Source organism: Chiloscyllium punctatum, chromosome 9, assembly GCF_047496795.1.
Source record: "Chiloscyllium punctatum isolate Juve2018m chromosome 9, sChiPun1.3, whole genome shotgun sequence".
In the NCBI taxonomy this organism is placed as follows: domain Eukaryota; kingdom Metazoa; phylum Chordata; class Chondrichthyes; order Orectolobiformes; family Hemiscylliidae; genus Chiloscyllium; species Chiloscyllium punctatum.
The window spans coordinates 124,812,883-124,840,752 of record NC_092747.1 but is presented as its reverse complement, the minus strand read 5'-3'; the positions used below and the strand labels follow the sequence as shown (position 1 = coordinate 124,840,752).

Here is a 27,870-nt window from a genome sequence, read left to right as displayed (position 1 = left end):
TCTATCAGTTTACATCCTGTTGCTATTTAATCATCATGCAATTCCTACCAGATTAGTTCAGTGCCTTTAGTAGTCAATGGGGAAAATGAAAACATCCACAACAGATCAAGAGGGCAGAAAGAAGTGTGGCATTGCAGATGGCTGTTTCCTGGGAGAGATTTTATATTTATAAGTCCTGCAAGTCTGGACTTGACAGTACTGAGATGTAGTAAAAGTACCTTTCAATAGCAAGAGCAAGAATGCAAGATAAAGTTACAACAATGCATTCAAGCTATTAAAAAAAATGAGGTGGCATATAGATATGTAAATGAATTGCACCGTATAATAGTGCAGTAAGTGGAAAGAGGTCTACTCACAAAAGAAAACTATAACTTACTGGAATTTGCGCAGTTCTCTCATAGACACAGGGTTAAAAAAACAAAAGCTACCCAATGTAAATTCGTCAGTAGAAGCCAATAAATTATTTAATACCTTTTTTATGCAAGAGGCATGATCATACTCCCACTTTGGACTGCCGAAGCATCTGTGTGTTTCAGGCAGTAGATTCTTTTATATGCAACGTGGGGCTGTAAGCTAATAAGGCCCAGTCTTTAAAATAGACCGTTCATTCTATCAGACAGCGAGATAACTTATTGCACTTATCAACATTTAGTCTATGATTTCAGACATAGTACATTCATAATACAAGCTTCAGGAGAAAATGAGGGCTGCAGATTCTGGAGATCAGAGTTGAAGAGTGTGGTGCTGGAAAAACACAGCAGGACAGGCAGAATCTGAGGAACTGGACAGTCGACATTTCGTGCATGAACTCTTCATCGGGAATGTGGCAGTGGCTCCCAAAGGGGCTGAGAGATAAATGGGAGGGAATGGTGCTGGGGGGGGGGGTGGAGGAGGGTGGCTAGGAATGTGATAGGTACATGAAGGTGGGGGGGGTGATGGTGATAGATTGGAGGGCAGAGCAGATAGGTGGGAAGGAAGATGGACAGGTAAGACAGTTCAAGAGGGCGGTTCTGATTTGGAGGGTTGGATCTGGGCTAAGGTGGGTGAGTGGAGATCAGGAAACTGTTGAAATTGTGGTTGGAGGATACCAAAGTGGAAGATGAGGTGTTCTTCCTCCAGATGTTGGGTGGCTCAAATTTGGCAATGGAGGAGGCCCAGGATGTGCATGTCCTTGGCAGAATGGGAGGGGGAGTTGAAGCATTCAACCACAAGGTGGAGGGGTTGCTTGGTGTGTGTGTCCCAGAGATGTTTTCAAACTTTTCGCAAGTTGGCATCCTGTTTCCCCAATGTAGGGGAGACCACATTGAAAGGAGTAGATGACGTGTTTGGCGGTGCAGGAAAATCTCTGCCGGATGTGGAAGGATCCTTTGGGCCTTGGATGGAGGTGAAGGGGGAGGTGTCGATGCAGGTTTTACACCTCTTGCAGTGGCAGGGGAAGGTGCCGGGAGAGGAGGGTGGATTGGTGGGGGCGCGTGGACCTAACAAGGGTATCATGGAGGGAATGGTCTCTACGGAATGCTGAAAGGGTTGGGGAGGGAAATATATCTCTGGTGGTGGTGTCTGACTGTAGGTGGCAGAAATTGCGGAGGATGATGCAATGTATCGGGAGGTTTGTGGGGTGGAAGGTGAGGACAAGGGGGGACGTGGTTCTGTCCTTGTTGCGATTGGAGGGGTGGGGTTCGAGGGCGGGAAGTGGAGGAGATCCGCTGGAGCCCTGTGGCTGAACACTTCAACTCCCCTTGCCACTCTGCAAAAGACATGCAAGTCCTGGGCCTCCTTCACCATCAAATTCTAACCACCCATTGCTTGGAGGAAGAACGCCTCATCTTCCACCTTGGAACCCTCCAACCACATGGGATCAATGTTAGTTTCACCAGTTTCCTCATCTCCCCTCTCCCTACTTTATCCCAGATCCAATCCTCCAGCTCGGCACTGTCCTCTTGAACTGTCCTACCTGTCCATCTTCCTTCCCATTTATCCGCTCCACCCTCCACTCTGACCTATCCTATCACCCCCATCTCCATTTATCTATCGCATTCCCAGCTACCTTCCCCCCACCCCACCCCCTTCCCATTTATTTCTCAGCCCCCTTGCATCCCCCTCCCATATTCCTGATGAAGAGTTTATGCTCGAAATGTCAACTCTCCTGCTCCTCAGATGCTGCCTGACCGGCTGTGCTTTTCCAGCGTCACACTTATTAACACAAGTTACCATGCTGCCAATGTAGCTTTGTTGTGCAATGTGATACCTGGTGATCTGTAACTATCGTGGTATGAATTTGGTTAGCTCCCAGTACATATGAGTGAATTGTGAGTCAATGAACTTTCATTGCATCATCCCATATCTTCTAGCTATATACATTCCAAGCACAAGCATTTCCGTGTCTGGGCTCATGCTTAGTTGTTTTGTAGCACACTTCTCTCTGTGTCGTGCTGCAAGAGGACAAAACTCACTAAGGTGGAGACCTGGAGCTTCATACTACAAAATCACATGCCATGATATAATGACATTGTAGGCATGTCCCTTAAAGTATGTTGCATTTCTGGCATGAGACACAACAGTATTTATCTTGCCCAGTAATACAAAGCCTTATTTGCTCTTAGTCGAAAATGACTTAATTTAAAAATTGATATACGTTACATTTCTCATTTCCTACAGTACCTTTGGTTTATTGAAATGCAAGCAGATTTTGAAAAAGTGTTTATTTTAAATTTGTTGATTTTTATTATTAAACATACCTGAAGTGTTTTGAATTAAGTTTTCTCCTCCTCTGTAGAAGAAAACACATTTGCACTGATGTTGGTGACTGTAACTGGAAAAATTATAACACTGACTCAATGTCCAATAGCTCTTTGTTGCCCAGGGATGTTCTTCACCTTCTTATTTGTTTGAATGGAGAATATAGTTTACCTTATCAGGACAGAACTGCATGAGTTTGCATCATTTGCTCCCACTCTGCCTGAAATACTTTGTACTGTTTGTTTCTTTTCAGGTTTTGGTAAAACCTTGCTGCATCTTATCTCTATATCACTGTTTTTGTTGTACCCACTCATGAGATAGAATAAAATTACCTGCTTATGGTTAAGCAATATCTTAGACTGCACACACAAGGCGTAAAACTGAAGCAACCAAAACAAGTCACATTTCATTTCTATAAATGCTTTCAATGTCTGCTTGCTTCAAAAGTTATACCTCGTAACAGCACTTCAATTTGGGAAACATTTAGTGTTCTTAGGAATGAAATAATTCAAAGTTCAAGATATTATTTACCAAAGTTTGTTTTATGCTATCTTTTACAACAGTGCATATACTGTACACCACACATTTTGCTCATTTTATGTATGCTTTTGTAACTAGAGCTTATCATTTTTGTTAGTATTGGTAAAACTTGTTACTATAACTTCTAGTGTAGTGCTACTACTCTAATGTTCACGGCACTGAATTAATGAAAAGTATGTAAGGTGGAATTTTCTTGCCAACATAAGGATGTGAACAGAGGCAGACAGCATGTTGCATCCCACAGCCGGGTAATGTGCCATTTTGTCAGCACCATATTATCAACTGCAACCTTTCCAAAGGCAGAATCAAAGGCCAAAGATCCATTTGCCTACAAGTGGTGGATAGGCAATGGAGGTTAGTAATAGATCAGTTAATGCCAATTATCTGGAGTTTTCTAATTGGTCTTCAGGCATCACAATGATGTCAAGGACATGCCAGCTGCTTGGAGCCAGCCTCCTGATGGTATATGGAAGAAAGCCAAGGCTAAGGGCAGGTTTTAAGGCACTCCCTTTTCTGGCCAGTGCTGTGGCCCAACTCTGCTTTATGATGAGCTTGCAGCTTTGGATATTTTCTCATTTAAAGGTTCTAACGTTTGTCAAGCAGATGTCTCAAGATGGAGGTATCCTGTCTCTCCCTTACCTGCAATAGCCATCAGCAGCACTCTCCATGTTGCAGGATCTCATGGGTTCTACAGCTTCAAAAGCCAGCTTTCCATCCTCAAGGGCTGTCTGGCCACTAGTTGCCCTACCCAGGGCAACTCGTTGCTAGTTGACTACTGCCAATACTGAGAGAAGTCAGGGACCTTTTCTGACCCTAGTGTCTGAATTCCAATCCAACATCTAAAGTCAATTGCTTCTGCATTGTTAATATTAGAGCATGATGCATCTGTTTTAGATCTAAAATAATTCTCTGGTGTCCCTTGATGGAACTTATAAATAGTAGATTATTTTACACTATACAGCACTTTTCTCTTTTTTTTGTAACAAGATACAAGGATGTTGCCAGGGTGGGAGGATTTGAGCTATAGGGAGAGGCTGAACAGGCTGGGGCTGTTTTCCCTGGAGCATCGGAGGCTGAGGGGTGACCTTATAGAGATTTACAAAATTATGAGGGGCATAGATAGGGTAAATAGGCAAAGTCTTTTCCCTGGGGTCGGGAGTCCAGAACTAGATGGCATAGGTTTAGGGTGAGAGGGGAAAGATATAAAAGAGACATAAGGGGCAAATTTTTCACGCAGGTATGGGTATGGAATGAGCTGCCAGAGGATGTGGTGGAGGCTGGTACAATTACAACATTTAAGAGGCATTTGGATGGGTATATGAATAGGAAGGGTTTGGAGGGATATTGACCGGGTGCTGGCAGGTGGGACTAAATTGGGTTGGAATATCTGTTCGGCATGGAGGGGTTGGACCAAAGGGTCTGTTTCCATGTTGTACATCTCTATGACTCTATACACATGACAATAAATAAATATATCAAATAAATAAATCAAATCAAATTTTCCTGCACAGCAGGTCTGTTATGTTTGATTCAGATTTTGCCTCGTTCAAATCTGCATCTGTCTATCAACAGATCCCTCGAGCTCAGAAATAAAATCATTTATTTTTAATCCATATAATTCATGATTTAAAAAAAAATTATGCCAAGCTCTCAAACTTTCATTAATACAGCGATGAGTTTCTCCAGGTTGAAGGCTCAGAAGCTGTGGAAGTTAGTTAAGCTGTGCAGTGTTGAATTGTTTTGTTGCACTGGATGTGACTTAGTGTAAAATATAGCGAGTTTGTGGAATTTTGAAAATACTAGAGTTTATGAGGAAAAGCTCCTTGGATACTGCCTGAACTGCTGTGCTTTTCCAGCACCACTCTAATCTAGACTCTGGTTTCCGGCATCTGCAGTCATTGTTTTTACCTAGGAAAAGACGTGGAAGACCAGCAAGGAAGATGCTTTCTAAATCAATATCAGAAGTAGTGAAAGAATGCATAAGGTTTTTAATGGAGACTGGACAAGGCAGAAAATGCGTTACCGTGTTAAAAATAAGCTGTCATGCCCATGAATAGTATTTGGACTTCAAGGCTTAGCTCATGATCAAATGAACATCAACACTACCTGAGTGAATCCCATAGAGGTGAATTAAATGGAAAAGAAACCAGAATTCTTTTTATGAGCAATATAAGCTGTAACTAGACTTATCTGAATAGTCCATTTGAAGTCATTTTGGCTCATCTAAAATTTAATGTCAGCCATTGTTGCCAAACCATCATAGAGTATCATAGGGTAGCTACCTGATCATACAGAAATGGTTGAACTAAATTGTGCAGAGCTAAGAGTTGTCAGCATATGGGTGGAAGCGTAACTTCAGACTCAAGAAAAGTCCTGAACATTGTGTATTCTTGAAAATCCGTGTGTTCTTCTCAGCTAGTTTCACTTGCTTGGAGTATCTTCTCTAGATCTCTTTTGCTTCTTGGACCTGATTTTGTTTGCCTTTTCTATGAGATGACATAGTTTTTTTTATGTGCTGGTCATGACAAGACTTAGATGACAACCTGGTCTTTCCTTGCTAAGTACATGGCTGTGGTAGATGCTAGAGAGTCAAGGGTAATACAAATGTGGAAGAGCAAGTGCCCAGCCTTGGAAACCCTTGAGAAGCTTAAATCAGAGGACATTCCAAAACTCTTCACTGAAGGTCAGCTGCAGGCACTTGATTAAATTCTACATAAGACTTCTCATTCTCAATCTGGCTTTTACCCCAAAATATATATTCTGGTGTTTCTTCCTGCCTGCTGCAGAAAAAAACCCACAATGTTGGTGGTGCACTGCTAAAGCAATTGTTTCCCTGTACACCATAATTGGCATGGCAACTCTATTGACAAGTGCAGATTAAATCGATGTTGTACAGAAGAACACTCATCAATGCAAGCTATAGTACTTCCAGAACTACTGAAGACTTCACAGTGACCAGTTTTTACGGGTTAGATTAGTTGCAGACTGTGCTCTCTTTCATACAATATTACCGAGCTCTGAATACTGCAAAGGCTCAAGCCTGGCACCTTTCACATCAATGCCAGGACTGTACTTTTCTTATGCCCTCTTTATAATGAGTTAAATGCTCTGAGACTCTTTCTGATATCAAACAAAGTTGTGAGAGTTCCATCAACATATTCTGGAAACAGGGCAAAAGTGAGGACTGCAGATGCTGGAGATCAGACTCAAGATTAGACCGGTGCTAGAAAAGCGCAGCAGGTCAGGCAGCATCCAAGGAGCAGGAAAATTGACATTTTGGGCAAAAGCCCTTCATCAGGAATGAGGTCTCATTGCAGATGAAGGCCTTTTGCCCAAAATGTTGATTTTCCTGCTCCTCGGATGCTGCCTGACCTGCTTTGCTTTTCCAGCACCAATCTAATCATATCCTGTAAACAGCTTGGGGATCATGTTGATACCTGATTGAAATTGAAAGGGAAGAGTGATTACAGAGTGAGTTCCAGAAGCTGTTGGAGGATATAAGATTAGGTTAGATTCCCTATAGTGTGGAAACAGGCCCTCTGGCCCAACAAGTCCACACCAACCCTCCGAAGAGCAACCCACCCAGACCCATTTCCCTCTGACTAATGCACCTAACACTGGGCAAGTTAGCATGGCCAATTCACCTGCCCTGCACATCCTTGGACTGTGGGAGGAATCCGGAGCACCCGGAGGAAACCTATGCAGACACGGGGAGAATGTGCAATCTCCACACAGACAGTCGCCCAAGGCTGGAATTGAACCTGGGACCCTGGTACTGTGAGGTAGCAGTGCTAACTACTGAGCCACCATGCCACCCCAAAGATCAGGCCTAAAAATTGGCAAAGATTATTTGTTGACAAAGGTGAATTGATAAGTTTTTTTTATTAGTTCATGGGATGGACATGTTATAGCTAGGCCTTCATCAGGTGCTTGTGAATAACCCTGTCATACTGGTGTTGTGAATAAACCTGGTGTGTGATTTTTAACTTTGTACACCCCAGTCCAACACCGGCATCTCCAAATCAGATAATCTTGGTAGTGTTTTGTTTGTCCTCTGCTGAAACACTTGCCATTGTAGACTTGAGAAAACAGAACCAAATAGGGAGGGACATTCTGGCTATCCAGATATAGTGTGTAATCCATCATGGTTGGTTTCAAAGGAATGCAGACAGGTCCTTGGAATCTGTAACAATACCTTGTAAATGTTAGAAAAAAGCTGCCATTGTTGAAAAGTCAAAACTGCTGAGAAGCTCAGCAGGTCTGGCAACATCTATAAAGAAAGAAATTGAAGCAACATTTTGAGTGTGATATGACTTCACATGTGAGAAAACTCCACGTCCAGAGAGATGATGACCAACCAGATTCAAGGATAGGGAGCATCCGGGGAATGGAGGTGGAATGAATGCCCCCAATATACAAAGACCGAATTGGAGGAGGTGCCCATCCAACTGAAGTCTCTCCAGGCTATTTATCCCGTCCCTGAAGCTTTGCTGCCAAAATTGAGGCCAAGTACAACCAGCCCCTGGGTGCTATTAGGAGACAGTGAGGACTGCAGATGCTGGAGATCAGAGGTGAAAAATGTGTTGCTGGAAAAGTGCAGCAGGTCAGGCAGCATCCAAGGAGCAGGAGAATCGACGTTTCGGGCATAAACCCTTCTTCAGGAATGAGGAATGTGTGCCAAGCAGGCTAAGATAAAAGGTAGGGAGGAGGGACTTAGGGGAGGAGTGTTGGGAATGCGATAGGTGGAAGGAGGTTAAGGTGAGGGTGATAGGCCTGTAAAAACACGATCCCATATTCCCAATTCCTTCGCCTCTGCCGCATCTGCTCCCAGGAGGACCAATTCCAATACCGAACAACCTAGATAGCCTCCTGCTTCAAAGACCGCAATTTCCCCTCAGACGTGGTTGACGATGCTCTCCACCGCATCTCCTCCACTTCCCGCTCCTCCACCCTTGAACCCCGCCCCTTCAGTCGCCACCAGGACAGAACCCCACTGGTCCTCACCTACCACCCCACCAACCTCCAGATACATCGTATCATCCTTCGTCATTTCCGCCACCTCCAAACAGACCCCACCACCAAGGATATTTTTCCCTCCCCTCCCCTATCAGCATTCTGGAAAGACCACTCCCTCCGCGACTCCCTCGTCAGGTTCACACCCCCCCACCAACCCAACCTCCACTCCCACCACCTTCCCTACAACTGCAAGAAATGCAAAACTTGCGCCCACACCTCCCCCCTCACTTCCCTCCCAGGCCCCAAGGGATCCATCACAAATTCACCTGCACCTCCACACACATCATTTACTGCATCCGCTGCACCCGATGTGGCCTCCTCTACATTGGGGAGACAGGCCGCCTACTTGCAGAATGTTTCAGAGAACACCTCTGGGACACCCGGACCAACCAATCCAACTGCCCCGAGGTGGAACACTTTAACTCCCCCTCCCACTCCGCCAAGGACATGCAGGTCCTTGGCCTCCTCCATCGCCAGACCATGGCAACATGACGCCTGTAGAAAGAGCGCCTCATCTTCCGCCTAGGAACCCTCCAACCACAAGGGATGAATGCAGATTTCTCTAGCTTCCTCATTTCCCCTCCCCCAACCTTATCTCAGTCCCAACCCTCAGACTCAGCACCGCCTTCTTGACCTGCAATTTTCTTCCCGACTTCTTCACCCCCCAACCCCCTCTCCGGCCTGTCACCCTCACCTTAACCTCCTTCCACCTATCGTATTCCCAACGTCCCTCCTCCCTACCTTTTATCTTAGCCTGCTTGGCACACCTTCCTCATTCCTGAAGAAGGGCTTGTGCCCGAAACGTCGATTCTCCTGCTCCTTGGATGCTGCCTGACCTGCTGCGCTTTTCCAGCAACACATTTTTCAGCCCTGGGTGCTATTGCCCACTGAAAGATCCCAATTACAGCAAGAGCAAGCAGTCCCAATGTAAACCTGTTGTCACATTGGGACAGGCATGACGGGAATGGGAAGGCCCTCCAGAAAATATGACAGGCTGCCTTCAGTATCTCCAAGCCTGAAGATGACTGTGAAATTCCGCCCTTACTGTACCTATTGTTCCACTGGATGTATTACAAACAAAACTTCCCAGTATCTTCTTTTTATTTAATAACCGTACATAACCACTCATATAATAGAAAGTATCAGAATTAAATCTATTTTGATGTATTTCACCTCTGTCAATTCCGTACCTTTTTTATGGTACATTTGCAAGACATCCTTTATTTTAATTAGTTTGAATGCATCTGTTCAGGTGAGGGATATTTTAATCCTTCTCATTATGTTCCATTGCCATCTTTTGAAGAGATTAAGATTGAAATTTGCTGGGCTATTTGAGCTCTAAATGATAACCATCAATGAGTCACTTTTGGCTCCTGTACAAATCTAGACACAAATGGCAGAATCATGATATGCTGGGTGTTAGAAAATGCATTTAGTCAATCAAGAAGGTCTTGGGGAGGGCAGGGAAAGGACCCTGCTACCTTCCCACCTCATCTCAACTAAGTGCATTGTGGGAAGACCCATGTACAGTGCCAAATGGAACTCTTAAATGGGTAACTCATGCTCACCTCTGTTGCTATTACCTAACGACAGGTGAATGAATTACCATTCAGGGTGCTTGACACGCAAACCCATCCAGGTTTGCTACTGGGTTTCATGTTTTGAATAGTGTTGCCCCTCATTCAAAGGCCCCCTTCGTCTGATGAAGGGACTTGGGATTGAAAAGCACCACCCCCCTCCCCAAACTTAACAGCCTGCACCACTCACCTCTGGCCTGGGATCCAGTGACAGTCCTAGGTTTAAGATTGGTGTTGCATTGGTAGCAACTACTGCCTCACCAGTGGTGCAGCCATTCAGCTGACTTGCCAGAACCCCCCTGCTCGTGTCCTTGATCCGAGGGGAATGCCCACCATTGGCCTTTAAAGTGTCGAAGCCTTCTCTGAAAGAGATGGTGTTGGGATAGTGACCAAGGCTGCTGTTTTCTCCATGAGATTCCATCTGTACTGACTGCTGCAGTTTCATTCAGTGGGTGTGGCATTGTTCTCAAAAAAGGGATTATATTTGTTAAATAGATAAAAGCTTCAGTTCTTGTTCATTATTCTCTACTAATGATGTGTACATAATTTTTATTTCTGTGTTGTAATAAATATCAATACAAATTTTCTCACAATTTTATAACATAATCAGTCATAATTAAAGACAATGCAACTTCTCCCTCTTAAACTTGGACTGCATTTTGTTCAAGACAATCAAAATCCTACCCATTAGAGCTTTGGGAGATAAGGTTAAGAACTTGTGGGAAACCAGTCCCAGAAGTTGAGTAATTATATCCCTGATGTGAAAAATAAGGATGTGCCACAGCCAGCTGAAAAACTAATTATCTCCATTCATATAAGCTCAGTTTAATCCACGCTTCTATAGGTACTTTTCCTTATATTAGTGCTGACTATCAACTGTCTTTAGTGTGCTTTATTAAAAATAAAATTATGAAGTAGCATAAAACATTAAAATGCTGAAACCACCAAGTGTAGGAATCTAAGAACAAGGAGCAGGAGTAGGCTGTCTGGCCCTTCGAGCCTGTTCCGCCATTCGGTAAGATCATGGCTGATCTTTTTGTGGCCTCATCTCCGCTTTCCCGCCCTCTCACCGTCACCCTTAATTCCTTTACTGTTCAAAAAGTTATTTACTGTTCAAAAATTAGCTTTATAAACATTCAATGAGGAAGTGTTAACTACTTAACTGGGCATGGAATTCTACAGATTCACAACCCTCTGGGTGAAGAGGTTCCTTGTCAAAACGTGTGGTGCTGGAAAAGCATCCAAGGAGCAGGAGAGTCTATGTTTTGAGTGGGAGCTCTTCATCAGGAATTTGGGGGAGCCCCAAGGGTGCTGAGAGATAAATGGGAGTGGAATGGGGCTGGGGGGAGGCAGCTGGGAATGCGATAGGTAGATGAAGGGGTGATGGTGATAGATCAGAGAGGAGGGTGGAGCAGATAGGTGGGAAGGAAGATGGACAGGTAGGACAGTTCAAGAGGGTGGTGCTCAGTTGGAGGGTTGGATTTGCAATAAAGTCGGGGGAGGGGAGATGAGGAAAATGGTGAAATTGACATTGATCCCATGTGGTTGGAGGGTCCCAAGGCGGAGGATGAGGTGTTCTTCCTCCATGTGTTGGGTGGCTCGAGTTTGGCAGTGGAGGAGGCCCAAGACTTGCGTGTCCTTGGTGGAGTGGAAGGAGGAGTTGAAGTGCCCAGCCACGGGATGATGGGGTTGTTTAGTGCGTGTGTCCCAGAGAAGTTCTCTGAAGTGTTCCACAAGGTGGCGTCCTATATCGAGAGCAATGGAAACATGTGCCGGAGTGCAGGAAAATCTCTGCGGATGTGGAAGAATCCTTTGGGGCCTTGAATGGAGGGGAGGGCGGAGGTTTGGGCACAGGTTTTACACCTCTTGCATTGACAAGGGAAGGTGCCAGGAGTGCAGGGTGGATTGGTGAGGGCATGGAGGGAATGGAGTCATGGAGGGAATAGTTTCTACGGAACACAGATAGGGGTGGGGAGAGAACTATATCACTGGTGGTGGAGTCTGATTGTAGTTGGTGGAAATGGCGGAGGATGATGGGTTGTATCCAGTGTTTGGTGGGGTGGAAGGTGAGGATCAGGGGTGTTCTGTCCTTGTTGTGGTTGGAGGGGTGGGGTTCAAGGGTGGAGGTGAAGGAAGTGGTGGAGATGCAGTGGAGGGGATCATTGAGCACGTGGGAGGGGAAGTTGCAGTCCTTGAAGAAGGAGACCATCTGGGATATTCTATGGTGGAATTAGACTTCCTGGGAGCTGATGCGGGAGGAATTGGGATTTGATTGCATCTGCTGGTCTGCTGCCCTCAGTCTGCATTCCGCCCTGTAACAATTAGTATGTCATTTCTGACCTTTCACTTTTTTGAAATGCTGCAATCCTCCTTGAAGAACTTCCTTCTCAATTCGGTCCTAAATTTACTGCCCATAATTTTGAGGTTATGCCCTCTTGTCCAAGTTTCACCCGCCAGTGGAAACATCTTCTCTATTTCTATCTTATCTATTCCCTTCAAAATTTTATGTTTCTGCAGGATCCCCCCTCATTCGTTTAAAGTCCAATAAATATTATCTCAGTCTATTGAGTCTCTCCTCATAAACCCTTAACTCCGTATCAACCTAGTGAACCTCCTCTGCACCCCCTCCAGTGCCAGTACGTCCTTTCTCAAGTAAGGAGATCAAAACTATACACAGTACTCCCAAGTGTGGCCACACCAGCACCTCGTACAGCTGTAACATAACCTCCCTGCTTTTAAACTCAGTATGGAAGAGTTACTCTTCGGAAGGTCGGTGTGAACTTGTTGGGATGAAGGGCCTGTTTCCACACTGTAGGGAATCTAATCTAATCTAATCAATACCATTAGCAATGAAGGACAAAATTCCATTTGCCTTCTTAATTATATGTTGTACCTGCAGATCAAGACATGTTTTTGAATACAAGGTTATACACAGGGCTGTCTCTGTTCTGTCCTGATGCTCTCTAATGTATTGAAGAACAAAGGAATTGGGGAGTCAAACTGTTTCCTCTAATGCCACTTCTATTAGTTGCTTACAGTGTGCCATTGATGTGCTTCACAATAATCCATTTGGTTGGCAGTTGTAAAAGAGATCAAACATGCAAAGAAAATAATAAATAAAATCAGGGAGAGAAAGATCTTTATTAATAATACAGTATAGAATGCAAAATATTATGGCACAACTATTTAACATTTTGAATAATTTTTTGAGTTATTTGATATTTTTAATCATATTGTTAAAATTTAGTTATTTGTTCAAATTAGAACTTCCATTTTGCAAGTAAGATTATACTCTCTGCAGGCAAAATCCCAATAATTTGTTTTGAGAACATATAATGTCCATTTAATATATTTAGAAGATACGGTATATAAAATAAATGGGACTTACCAATTTGAACATTACTCAATAAGTAAAGGATGTGGTACAAAATCTGAAACTTTATTCAGTAGTTTGCATAAAAGAAGCTCAAGTGTGGTTGATTCCATTCTTATGTAATTGAGAATAATTATCCAGTTACTTTGGTCGGTTGTCACTGGCAAAGGAAAAGCAGGTGCTATTATGCTTACACTGGCCCATTGATTTTTTGTGTGTGTTTTTGAAAGGCAACGGATATTATTGTGGAGCTTCTTAATGCTGTGTGCTTGGCAGGGGAGGAGAAAGTGAGGACTGCAGATGCTGGAGATCAGAGCTGAAAATGTGCAGCAGGTCAGGCAGCATCCAAGGAGCAGGATCCTGCTCTTTGGATGCTGCCTGACCTTTTGCGCTTTTCCAGCAACACATTTTCAGCTGCTTGGCAGGAGAGCTGTGGTGTGTGTGAGGCTCCACTTCGATTAGTTCAAAGAATCATCACTGAGCAATAGAGTCTAAACTAAGAAGTTAAGGGCGGCTCAGTGGTTATCTCTGCTGCCTCACAGTGCCAGGGACCTGGTTCAACTCCAGTCTCCGAGAGCTGTCTGTGTGGAGTTTGCACATGCTCACCGTGTCTGCGTGGGTTTCCTCTGGGTGCTCCAGTTTCTTCCCAGAGTCTAAAGATGTTCAAGTTAGGTGAATTGGTCATGGTAAAATTGCCCAGTGTCCACAGATATGTAGATTACACGGATTAGCCATGGGAATTGCAGTTAACAGGTATAGGGTTGTGGGGGGTGGGAGTGTTGAATGTGAGTCTGGATGGGATGCTCTTTAGAGAGTCGGTGTGGATTTGTTGTGCTGAATGGCCTGTTTATACACTGTAGGGATTCTATAAAAATGAAATATGGATTAGAATACTTGGAGTATAGAAGAATAAGAGGTGAGCTTGTTGAAGTACTTATCAGGGTAGATGTGGAAAGATTGTTTCCCCTTCTGGGAGAGTCTAGGATCAGACAGAAATAAGTGGAAACTCTTCTCTAAGAACACTAAGTAAAGCATAAAATATTAGATCAAGAAAGGATAAAATAGCACAGAATTTCAGTCTGCAACAATAATCAAAACCTTAAGCAAAGCTGGCTCAAAGGTAGAAGGTGGTGGTGGTGGAGGGTTTTTCAGACTGGAGGCCTGTGACCAGTGGAGTGCCACAAGGATCGGTGCTGGGTCCTCTACTTTTTGTCATTTACATAAATGATTTGGATGCAAGCATAATAGGTACAGTTAGTAAGTTTGCAGACGACACCAAAATTGGAGGTGTAGTGGACAGCAAAGAGGGTTACCACAGATTCCAACAGGATCTGGACCAGATGGGCCAATGAGCTGAGAAGTGTCAGGTGGAGTTCAATTCAGATAAATGCGAGGTGCTGCATTTTGGGAAAGCAAATCTTAGCAGGACTTATACACTTAATGGTAAGGTCCAAGGGAGTGTTGCTGAACAAAGAGACCTTTGGAGTGCAGGTTCATAGCTCTTTGAGAGTGGAGTCGCAGGTAGATAGGATAGTGAAGAAGGCGTTTGGCATGCTTTCTTTTATTGGAAGGATTTAGAGGGATATGGGCCAGATGCTGGCAGGTGGAACTAGATTGGGTTGGGATATTTGGTCGGCATGGACGGGTTGGACCGAAGGGTCTATTCCATGCTGTTCACCTTTATGACTCTATGACTCAATGAAACTGTGTAAAATTACATTGTCAGGCCCAAATGTCTGAAAGGAAGTATTTACAGTATGTTGAAAAAAATTTACATCAAAATGCACCAAAATCACTCTCTTTAGTGCAGTTTTATGTCCTTGAATGCTGAATCTAATATTTACCAAAGCTTGTGATTGTACAGACAAGTAAAATAGTAACATGGTGGCGGCAGGAGCAAATGTTGTAAAAAAACATTCGGTTCATGAATGACATTTAGGGAAGTGAGTCTGCCATTCTTACCTGGCCTGATGTAGAAGTGACTCCAAACTCTCAGAAATGTGGTTGACTGTTAACTACCCTCTGAAATGACCAAGAAGGCCAATCAGTTCGAGGGCAACTAGAGACCGGCAACAATTTACTCAATAATAACAAGCACAGGTGACCTTCTTGTTTCTGTTCTAATATTTGGACCATTCTCAGTCATGACATTCACCATTAACTGTTGCATAAAGCTAGGTACTTCACAATTTATTGTTGGATAACAGAATATTCTCATCCAAGTAGTTGAACAGTTTTTTTTTAATTTTTAAAGTTATGTAGAGTTTACAACAAGTTTCAAAAACAGAACTCATGAAAAACTTTTTTTTTACAATCTTTACTATGGTCTGAATAAGATGACAGGATAAGTGGTGCTGGAAGAGCACAGCAGTTCAGGAAGCATCCAACGAGCAGCGAAATCGACGTTTCGGGCAAAAGGTTCCTGATGAAGGGCTTTTGCCCGAAACGTCGATTTCGCTGCTTGTTGGATGCTGCCTGAAATGCTGTGCTCTTCCAGCACTACTAATCCAGTATTTGCTTTCTAGCATCTGCAGTCATTGTTTTTACCTGAATAAGATGACAGGTATGCTAACTGTTGAAGCGCTAAATTTGCTTGGACTGAACACAGTGATGTTATCCTTATAATAGCAGATAATTTACAGGAGTCAGATTTGAAAGCCACAGCTGGAATACTGTGAACCTAAGGAATGTTGTATTGGCATTGGAGGCAATCCTAGAAGGTTCAATAGGCTGTTAGCAGGTATAGAGGTTGATTATTTTGGGCCTGAACTCAGAGTCGTTGAGATGTACAGCATGGAAACAGACGCTTTGGTCCAACTCGTCCATGCCGACCAGATATCCTAACCTAATTTGGTTGCATTTGCCAGCACCTGGCCCATATATCTCTTAACCCGTCCTATTCATATACCCACCCAGATGCCTTTTAAATGCTGTAATTGTACCAACCTCCACCACTTCCTCTGGCAGTTCATTCCGTACACGCACCACCCTCTGTGAGAAAAAATTGCCCCTTAGGTCTCTTTTATATTTTTCCCCTCTCACCCTAAACCTATGCCCTCTAGTTCTGGACTCCCACACCCCGGGGAAAAGACTTTGTCTATTTATCCTAACCTTGCCCCTCATGATTTTATAATCCTCTATTAGGTCGCCTCTCAGCCTCTGAATTTCCAGGAAAAACAGCCCCAGCCTATTCAGTCTCTCCCTTTAGCTCAAATCCTCCAACCCTGACAATGGCCTTGTAAACCTTTTCTGAACCCTTTCAAGTTTCACAATACCCTTCCAATAGGAAGGAGACCAGAATTGCAGGCAATATTCCATCAGTGGCCTAACCATTGTCCTGTACAGCCACAACATGACCTCCCAACTCCTATACTCAATGCTCTGACCGATAAAGGAAAGTATGCCTTCTTCTTTATCCTATTTACCTGTGACTCTACCTTCAAGGAGCTATGAACCTGCACTCCAAGGTCTCTATGTTCAGCAACACTCCCCAGGACCTTACCATTAAGTGGTTGGAGTATTGAAGAATGAGAGGTGACCTTTTTAAAGCATACTGAGTCTTAGGGGACTTGACAGGAAAGGTTGGTTTCGCCTTCTGGGAGAGTCTAGGATCAGGGCATAATCTCAGAATAAGGGGTCACGTTTAAGACAGGAATGAGCTCAGAAGGTTATGAATCTGTGAAATCCTTTACAACAGAGTGCCGTTGAGTCTAGGGAATTAAGTTTATTCAACACTGAGACAAACAGATTTTTAATCTTTAGGGAATCAAAGGCAGGAAAGTGAAGTTGAAGATTATTAGATCAGCTATCATCTTAGTGAATAGTGGAGCAAACGTGATGAACTGAATGGTCTACTTCTACTCTTCTGTCGTATGATCTGAACCATACACAGTGAACAGGTTGTGACATCAGTCAATGCCTAATGTTGTTTCCATGCGCAACCTCCATTTTGAGCCCTAGTTTTTCAATGCACCTATTAATCGTAGAGTCCCTCCAGTGTGGAAACAGGCCCTTCAGCCCAACAAGTCCATACCGACCCTCCATAGAGTATTCCCTTATCCTATGACTGTGCATTTACCCCGACTAATGCATCTAACCTACACATCCCTGAGCACTGTGGGCAATTTAGGATAGCCAATTTACCTAACCTGCGTTGTGGATTGTGGTAATAGACTGGAGCACCCAAAGGAAACCCACGCAGGCACAGGGAGAACATGCAAACTCCACACAGCCCTGATGAAGGGCTTTTGCCTTAAAGATTGATTTTTCTGCTCCTCGGATACTGCCTGACTTGCTGTGCTTTTCCAGCACCACTCTAATCTAAACTCTGGTTTCCAGCATCTTCAGTCCTCACTTTTGCCTTGCAGCAATTGATTGGTCAATCGCAGACATTATCAGACATTTCTCAGAGGCAGACATCAGCATTTCATGCATGTCAAGGTTGGGCTTGCAACCATCGCCTTGGGCTATAAAATTCAGGCCAGTGACACAGTTTAGAATAAAGGGTTCAAAGTTTGGGAGAAGATTTGTAGCTCGGGTGCTCGTTGTTGTGGTTCTGTTCGCCGAGCTGGGAATTTGTGTTGCAAACGTTTCGTCCCCTGTCTAGGTGACATCCTCAGTGCTTGGGACCCTCCTGTGAAGCGCTTCTGTGATGATTTGTCCAGCATTTATAGTGGCTTGTCTCTGCCGCTTCCGGTTGTCAGTTCCAGCTGTACGCTGCAATGGTCGGTATATTGGGTCCAGGTCGATGTGTTTGTTGATTGAATCTGTGGATGAGTGCCATGCCTCTAGGAATTCCCTGGCTGTTCTCTGTTTGGCTTGTCCTATAATAGTAGTGTTGTCCCAGTCAAATTCATGTTGCTTGTCATCTGAGTGTGTGGGTACTAAGGATAGCTGGTCGTGTCATTTCGTGGCTAGTTGGTGTTCATGGATGTGGATCGTTAGCTGTCTTCCTGTTTGTCCTATGTAGTGTTTTGTGCAGTCCTTGCTTGGATTTTGTACACTACATTAGTTTTGCAAAATCCCAGCAAGGACTGCACAAAACACTACGTAGGACAAACAGCTAACGATCTGTATCCATGAACACCAACTAGCTACGAAATGACACGACCAGCTATCCTTAGTAGCCATACATGCAGATGACAAGTAACATGAATTCGACTGGGACAACACTACGATTATAGGACAAGCCAAATAGAGAACAGCCAGGGAATTCCTAGAAGCATGGCACTCATCCACAGATTCTATCAACAAACACATCGACCTGGACCCAATATACTGGCCACTGCAGCAGACAGCTGGAACTGACAGCCGGAAGCTGCAGAGACAAGCCACTATAAATGCCGGAGGAAAGATCACAGAAGCGCTTCACAGGAGGCTCCGAAGCACTGAGGATGTCACCGAGACAGGGGATGAAACTTTTGCAACACAAATTCCCAGCTCGGCGAACAGAACCACAATAAAGGGTCATCCATTTTGGACTTGTAGAGTGGTTTTTTTCACTTAATGGGTTATGAATCTCCAGAAGGTAAAAACAGAAGTCTATATCCCAAAGGACGATGAATACTTTGTCATTGAGCATATTCAAGATAAAGAACGATAGATTTTTGGGTACTAAGGGAATTTAAGCTTAGAAGAATAATTTAGAAGGTGGGGCTGAGGTAGAAGGCCAGTACTGATCTTATTGAATGATGGAACAACCTTGATGGACTAAATGACCTTATCCTAGTTGTATTTCTTGTATTCCTATGTACTTGCCATTTCATGTCTTCTGCAAGCATGGGTGCAATGAACCAGTTACCATGAATTGTTGTTGCTGATGATCTGCATTTCTTTCTTTGAATGTTTTCTGTTATTGTAAACCTTGTGTTGGTGAATGGTTCATGGATCGGAGAAGCAATTGATGTATCCTGCAGGGAGCATTATACAAACTGTGTTTGAGAAATGGAGACTAAATTTGTGTTGGTTTATTGTTGCTCCTAAAACTCATTGTTTCTGCAAGAATGTACCGAATGTTTTATAGTGAGGAAGTATGTGTAATGTACAAATATATAGTAAATGGATCTCAGTATTTACGAAAAATTTACAAGTTCTTTATGAAGACGTTTTATTTTGTAACGTTCAAACAAATAATTACACATAACATGTAATAAAGGGGTGTCCTTAGATTCTAAGAATGAGACATCTGATTTTTCTCTCTGTATACACATTTTATTTTCAATAACTTTGTAGTGGACATGACATTTAATACTCAATCTGCAGATAAAGTAGTATTAAAGTAGGGATGACCCAGGTGAGTTTACTTGTCCGTCTCTTTTAGAGTCGATATAATATTCATATCAAGGATTGACTTGTTCTAAATACATGCCAATTTTCACAATCAAGTCTTTTCATTTCTCGAAAAACACTCATTAAAAACAATTTCCAGGCAATGCAAGGATTTTTTTACTTGCTATGAGTATTTCTCACTTTTACCATTGACATAACATGAAAAAAAATGCATTTTAAATTTCTGATAGTCCAGTCTTCCAGTATCTAAATGGTCATAGAGTCATAGAGATGTACAGCATGGAAACAGACCCTTCGGTCCAACCCATCCATGCCGACCAGATATCCCAACCCAATCTAGTCCCACCTGCCAGCGCCCGGCCCATATCCCTCCAAACCTTTCCTATTCATATACCCATCCAGATGCCTCTTAAATGTTGCAATTGTACCAGCCTCCACCACATCCTCTGGCAGCTCATTCTATATACGTACCACCTTCTGCGTGAAAAAGTTGCCCCTTAGGTCTCTTTTATATCTTTCCCCTCTCATCCTAAACCTATGCCCTCTAGTTCTGGACTCCCCGACCCCAGGGAAAAGACTTTGTCTATTTATCCTATCCATGCCCCTCATGATTTTGTAAACCTCTATAAGGTCACCCCTCAGCCTCTGACGCTCCAGGGAAAATAGCCCCAGCCTATTCAACCTCTCGCTATAGCTCAAATCCTCTCCAACCCTGGCAACATTCTTGTAAATCTTTTCTGAACCCTTTCTAGTTTCACAACATCTTTCCGATAGGAAGAAGACCAGAATTGCACACAATATTCCAACAGTGGCCTAACCAATGTCCTGTTCAGCCGCAACATGACCTCCCAACTCCTGTACTCAATACTCTGACCAATAAAGGAAAGTATACCAAACACCTTCTTCACTATCCTATCTACCTGTGACTCCACTTTCAAAGAGCTATGAACCTGTACTCCAAAGTCTCTTTGTTCAGCAACTCTCCCTAGGACCTTACTATTAAGTTTACAAGTCCTACTAAGATTTGCTTTCCTAAAAAGCAGAACTTCACATTTATCTAAATTAAACTCCAACTGCCACTTCTCAGCCCATTGGCCCATCTGATCAAAATCCTGTTGTAATCAGAGATAACCTTCTTTGCTGTCCAATTTTGGTATCGTCTGCAAACTTCTTAAACAGTGGCACTACGTTTGCCAACCTCCAGTCTTCCAGCACCTGTGACTATTGATGATACAAATATCTCAGCAAGAGGCCCAGCAATCACATCTCTAGCTTCCCACAGAGTTCTAGGGTGCACCTGATCATGTCCTGGGGTTTTATCCACTTTTATGCGTTTCAAGACATCCAGCATTTCCTCCTCTGTAATATGGACATTTCCCTACATTCTATATCTTCCATATCCTTTCCCACAGTAAATACTGATGTAAAATACTCATTTAGTATCTGCTCCATCTCCTGCGGCTCCACACAAAGGCCACCTTGCTGATCTTTTAGGCGCCCTATTTTCTCCCTAGTTACCCTTTTGTCCTTATGTATTTGTAAAACCCTTTGGATTCTCCTTAACTGTATTTGCCAAAGCTATCTTATGTCCCCTTTTTGCCCTCCTGATTCCTCTCTTAAGTATACTCCTATTGCCTTTATACTCTTCAAAGGATTCACTCGATCTATCCTGTCTATACCTGACATATGCTTCCTTCTTTTTCTTAACCAAACCCTCAATTTCTTTAGTCATCCAGCATTCCCTACACCTACCAGCCATTCCTTTCACCCTAACAGGAATATACTTTCCCTGGATTCTTGTTATCTCATTTCTGAAGGCTTCCCATTTTCCAGCCGTCCCTTTACCTGCGAACATCTGCCTCCAATCAGCTTTTGAAAGTTCTTGCTTAATACTGTCAAAATTGGCCCTACTCCAATTTAGAACTTCAACTTTTAGATCTGGTCTATCCTTTTCTATCACTATTTTAAAACTAATAGAATTGTGGTCGCTGGCCCCAAAGTGCTCCCCCACTGACACCTCAGTCACCTGCCCTGCCTTATTTCCCAAGAGTAGGTCAAGTTTTGCACCTTCTCTAGTAGGTACATCCACTTATTGAATCAGAAAATTGTCTTGTACACACTTAACAAATTCCTTTCCATCTCTGTGTTTGGAAAACTAAAATCCCTGACCATAACCACCCTATTTTATTCTTACAGATAACTGAGATCTCCTTACAAGTTTGTTTCTCAATTTCCCTCTGACTATTAGTGTTAGAAACAAAATTCAATAAAATTTAGACGAGACCACCAAAGCTGGAAACAAGACAAATTATTCTACGATCTTGCAGGAAAGGACCCCAATTGCAGAAAGCAATTGAAGTGATGATTATTCAAACTATTACACAGTTATACTTTTGAGCTACATGAGGTCACCTCTTCCGATCCCTACATTACGTAATCTTTCTTACTATTTCGCCTCTGCCCATCTATGCTCCACGCCCATTGCACCCTTCTTTCCAAGTTGGCAATTTTCCCCCTTTGCACATGCTGTCATAAGGCTAAACTCTTATCTCGATGTTCCCTTTGTAACTTCTTTCATTGTCCACAGGTACATTTCGTTCTTGTACATACATCTTAACAATGTATCTTTTTCGTGCATCGCTTATATGTTTCAGTAATCTTCGCTTTTTGCTGAAACTGTTATTTTAAACATTATGGTAAATGGAATTATTTTCTTTACTAAATCTATATTAAAGTTAGTTCTTAATTATTAATAATTATGCACTGAAAAGTAGAGATACTTTTCCTTAAATACCTGCAGAGTTAATAGTTCTCTTGTTGTACCCCTTTTCTGTATGCTTTTTCTATATCTGCAAAAACAACACTTTTCCCCATTTCTAACAACTTCCCCATTTCTTTGCTTTTACCATTTTTTGTTTTTGCAATTTTATTTTCTGCCCCCTTTTCACTCTATGGTGCAGAGGTTCGCAATCTGTCCATTTCTGTCCTTCTAAGTCTATCTTTTTCAAACTCCAGGAGTAATCTGCTACTCTCTCTTTCTTGCGCTTGTATTGTTGTCCTCCCAAAGACATTACCAGCTTAGTCATTATCCATTTTAATACATTGAATCCTATCAGTAAACCTACAATTATTAGTAATACATGTATGCCTAAATTAGCTAACCATTTTCCCCAACCGGTCAGTCTCCAGTCACCCCATCCCCATCTTTCATCTTTTCGGAGTTCATCTGCAATTTCTCTTATATTGTACTATTTCAGCCTTATCTATCACTATGGAAGAGGTGTCTGGGATGAAGGTGCAGCATCCCTTACCAATCAGCGAACAAGTTCCCCTTTTTTCGGCTAAGAGATAGTCTAAAGCCCTTCGATTCTGTAAAGCTGTTAGTCTTGTTGCTATCATTTTGGTGGTTATGGCTGATATCTGGGATTGAGTTTCTCCCATTGCGCCAGTGGTATCATTAATTAAATCTTCAAGGGCAGCTGCCAGTTTCTGTATTTCTACCCCTGCCCTTATAGTGCTGTAGTTTGGGAGTAGTGTCCACAGCAGACGGTCTCCTTCGGGGACCTCTCGGGTCTTACGTCTTATCACCCCCCTCCTTTCTTAGGTTGAGCTCATGTTTATCTATTCGGAGGTGAGGGACTATATAAGCAAGATAACAGCAACCACTCTAGCCTTTCTGGTTTTAAGGCAATGCTTCATTAATTTCATTACATGCATTTATTTCCACACATTCGGTCACACAAATGTATTTTTCCCTGGGAATAAATGGATAGGCCTTCAGACCACATACCCAATATATCCCATTCAATACTTAGGGAGTGTTCGTGACAGTGGCTTGGTTGGTATGGACGCAAGATGATTTTCCTAATTGGAAGAGTGCAGCGTCATTCCGATTACAGAAACAGGTGGTATTTACTGCTCCTTTTGGTGGGGAAATTCTAAGGCTATCGATAACACCCTGAGTTTTCAGGGCTGGCCTTGGGAACCATCCCGCAAAGTTATATTTGCTCCTTTCAGATTCCTACTTTGTATTATTTAAGCCCAAGTCAAATTGTTGTACATCGTACATTTCTGTTTTGGTGAGCGGTATTACTGAGGTGGGGATTCCAGATTCGCCATGGTGTGGGACCTCTGCACAGACCCAACAGTTGGCAACTCCCTCTTGTTTGGCATAATTTTAGCATAGTGTAGTGAAGTGATTTTTCCCGCTTCCTTGAACAGTTAGTACTACTGACGTCATAATACTATACCAGTACCCACCCATCTCTGAACCCTGCCTATTACCCTATCTTAATCTTTTAGGCGCCAGGGAGAGGTGAATCCACACAACTCTTACAATCAATACAATATATATATCATCAAACATTAAAAGAGTCTTTTATCTTAGTTCATTCCCTCTTTCTCAGCTTAACTTTCAGAGGGTTGTCTATAGGATGAGCGTGCCACCTCGCCAATGGGGCATCACAGGACCTTTGACGCGAGTATGATGACTCCACCCTTTCTCAGCAGTTCGGATAGCTGTCTCAGTAGTCAGGAGGGTTAGGAATGGTCCCTCCCAGCTCGGGTGGAGTTTGGTATCTTTCCAGGTCTTGATCAGGACCCAATCACCCGGTTGTTGAACTCAAGTGGAGGTATCTGGGTCAACAGACCCTTCTTCCTAAGGACAGACAAGGAAGAGCCGAGCGCCACAACATAGTTCTTTAAAAACTTTTCATTGAACTCTACAGTTGGTAATTCCCCTCTTCCACCCAAAAAAGGTAATCCAAAACGTTATAAGGAGAGAGGCCTATATCATGTCTAGGAACAGTCCTAATGCGTAGCAATGCGATAGGTAAACATTTTGTCCATGGTAATCGAGTCTCTAGGGCTAGCTTAGATAATTGTTTCTTTAAGATTTGATTCATTTGTTCCGCTTGCCCAGAGGAGGGTGGGTGCCAAAGGGATGTGGAATTCTTGCCATTACTTCTTGTAAGATCTTGGAAGTAAAATGGTTACCTTGGTCTGAATCTATACTTTCCACTATTCCATATCATGGGATGATATGTTCAAGGAGGGTTTTCACCACTCCTTTTGAGGTGGCTAATAATATTGGGAAAGCTTCCACCCACCCAGTTAAGTGGTCTGCTAAGACCAACAGGTACTTCTGTTTTCCCACTGGGGGTAGTTCAGTGTAATCCACCTGTATACTTTGGAAGAGTCTCACTCCTGGGTTCCTTCCTCCTTTGAGCTCTTCACTTATTATTTTATACATACTTAGAATCAGTGTAAATTGTCCCATCCCGATTAAGTGTTTTAAAGCTTGATTTAATGCGTACAATTCACAGGTCTGGGCTGACCATGTGTTTGGCAGCCGGTCTGCCTCCACTGTTTGGTTTTTGTTACCGTCCTCTACTGCATATCCAATGTGTCTTTTTCCTTTCACTACTCTCGATGATCCATCTATAAACAATCTATCCCCGTCATGTAAAGGTAGATCTCTCAGGTCCTGTCTAATTTTGGTTTGATACTCTATGATATCTAAACAGTTATGTTCTAATTGTCGTTTGTCTCGAGGTTCTCCCTTCCATAAGAAGGCAGCTGGGTTTAGACAGGTGTTTGTTGCTAACACCAGGTCATCTTCTTCCATCAGGATGGCCTCGTCAACCATCTCCCAGCCTTTTGGTTTAACACAGCTCTGACTTGATGGGGGGGAGGGGGGGGGGGTACTAACTACTATAAGGCTCCTCCATCTGCTGTCTTTGCAGCTCCTAAATCTTTTAGTCCCTTTTCCCCCTTTGTAGTAAACAACGGGGCACCCTGAAGATCTAAAATTGTAGGTATTAGGGAGTATATCACTGCTCCTTGTGGATTCAGGGTCACTTCTTTAACTACCTCATTGACCAGCCTATTTCCCCTTACTTCCGGTTCATTCTCCTTCTGATGTCCGTTTGTATGACTCCAAATGCATATTTGGCGTCTGTACATATTGTTCCTTTTTTGTTTCCTAAGGTTCTGAGAGCTCTTTCTAGGGCATAGAGTTCACAAGTTTGGGCTGACCAGCTGTTAGGCAGTCTTTCAGCCTTGATAATGCTTCCCTCTATCCCGTCTACTACAGCATATCTATTATGCCTTTTACCCTCAATCATCCAGGAGGACCCGTCGATAAACAACCGAGCTCCCATATGCAACAGTACGTCTCTTAAGTTCATTCGCACTTTAGTCTGATATTCAGTAATATCAAGGCAGTCATGTTCTGGATTGCCAAGGGCCATCCCCTTTCTGTTTGTTTACCAGTCACTTGCGACTTCTCACCCTGTTTCTGTAATTTTCGAGCGCATTCATTTTTAAGAACCTCATCAGATTCCATAGCACCGTTTGCAGTTAATTCAATCCCCAATTTAGTCAAAATCTAAATTTAAGTTGTGAGATGTACATCAGGGCCCAACAGAAAATCTGGAATTCAAATCTGCTGAAACTGTCCTGGAAGTTTAAATTACCAAAGGGTTGATTTCCAATTCCCTAGACCTTCCACTAAAGTGAACCAAGGGTCAGACACCTGGCCCAGATATGCAGGGATTTACCCAGCTACTTTCCCAGGAAATTTTACACTGTTTAATACCAATGTCTAATTCAGAGATTTGCAAATGTAACTCAATTGGACACCACAACCAATGTTCCCAATCACCCTATCAAGCCAGACCAATGCAATTTTATCCTGGTCTGACTCAACATTCTTCCCTACCACCACCCGTACTAACACAATCAGATTATAGACACTGCACCACCAGCCCCAACCCCATTTCCCACCACCACATTCCTGGCACTATCTGACTACCTTCCTGAGTCAGTCCAAGTCCATCACACATTCAATCCATCCACTCACCCAATCATTAACACTCTGAAAGATTTCTGACCTTTAAAAACATATCTAAACACAGTAGCTAATCTTATAAAAAGTAGATATATCCTCCCTTTGCACATCTTCTGCTGTACCTGTCGGTCTTCAGTGGGGATGGTTGTCCTTTTCGGGACAGGTAGTCAAGGCTGATGAATCAGAAAGAGCTTGTGTTGCAGAAATCTTTGCGGCAATGACAGTGCATGTGGTATCAGCAGTGACCAGAGGATCTAGGCCAATAATAGTTCGAAAAAGAGGTGGAACAATTAATAAATGATGAAATGAGGAAAATTAAAATGTTTAAAGAGGATAAGCAATAGAAGCAATGAACTGTGTAAATACTTCATACAATTCATGTTTTAGCTGTTTAATTACAGTTGATGTACGATTTTGTTGGTAAAATTCTAGAATCCATCATTAAGGATGAGGTTTCTAAATTCTTAGAAGAGCAGAGTCTGATTAGAACAAGTCAACATGGATTTACTAAGGGGAGGTCATGCCTGACAAACCTGTTGGTATTCTTTGAAAAGGTGACAAGTAGGTTAGACCAGGGAAACCCAGTGGATGTGGTCTGTCTAGACTTCCAAAAGGCCTTTGATAAGGTGCCACACGGGAGGCTGCTGAGTAAGGTGAGGGCCCATGGTGTTTGAGGTGAGCTACTGGGATGGATTGAGGATTGGCTGTCTGACAGAAGGCAGAGAGTTGGGATAAAAAGTTCTTTTTCAGAATGGCAGCCGGTGACGAGCAGTGTCCCGCAGGGTTCAGTGTTGGGGCCACAGTGTTGTTCGCATTATATATTAATGATCTGGATGAAGGGACTGGGGGCATTCTAGCGAAGTTTGCCGATGATACGAAGATAGGTGGACAGGCAGGTAGTACTGAGGAAGTGGGGAGGCTGCAGAAGGATCTAGACAGTTTGGGAGAGTGGTCCAGGAAATGGCTGATGGAATTAAACATGAACAAATGCGAGGTCTTGCACTTTGGCAAAAAGAATAAAAGCACAGACTACTTTCTAAACGGTGAGAAAATTCGTAAAGCCAAAGTACAAAGGGATCTGGGAGTGCTAGTCAAGGATTCTCTAAAGGTCAACATGCAGGTTGAGTCTGTGATTAAGAAAGCGAATGCAATGTTGTCACTTATCTCAAGAGGGTTGGAATATAAAAACACCGTTGTGCTACCGAGACTTTATAAAGTTTTGGTTAGGCCCCATTTGGAGTACTGTGTCCAGTTTTGGTCCCCACACCTCAGGAAGGACATACTGGCACTGGAACGTGTCCAGCGGAGATTCACACGGATGATCCCTGGAATGGTAGGTCTAACATATGAGGAACGGCTGAGGATCCTGGGATTGTATTCATTGGAGTTTAGAAGATTAAGGGGAGACTTAATAGAGACGTACAAGATAATACATGGCTTGGAAAGGGTGGATGCTAGGAAATTGTTTCCGTTAGGTGAGGAGACTA

At 43.1% G+C, this 27,870-nt stretch overlaps 1 protein-coding gene across 3 annotated transcripts in view; it reads left to right on the top strand.

Annotated features, from left to right (window-relative positions):
* LOC140481653 (protein diaphanous homolog 3-like) overlaps window positions 1-27,870 on the top strand; it is a 604,739-nt gene that overhangs the window by 460,813 nt on the left and 116,056 nt on the right. The gene's annotated exons all lie outside the window — the stretch shown is intronic.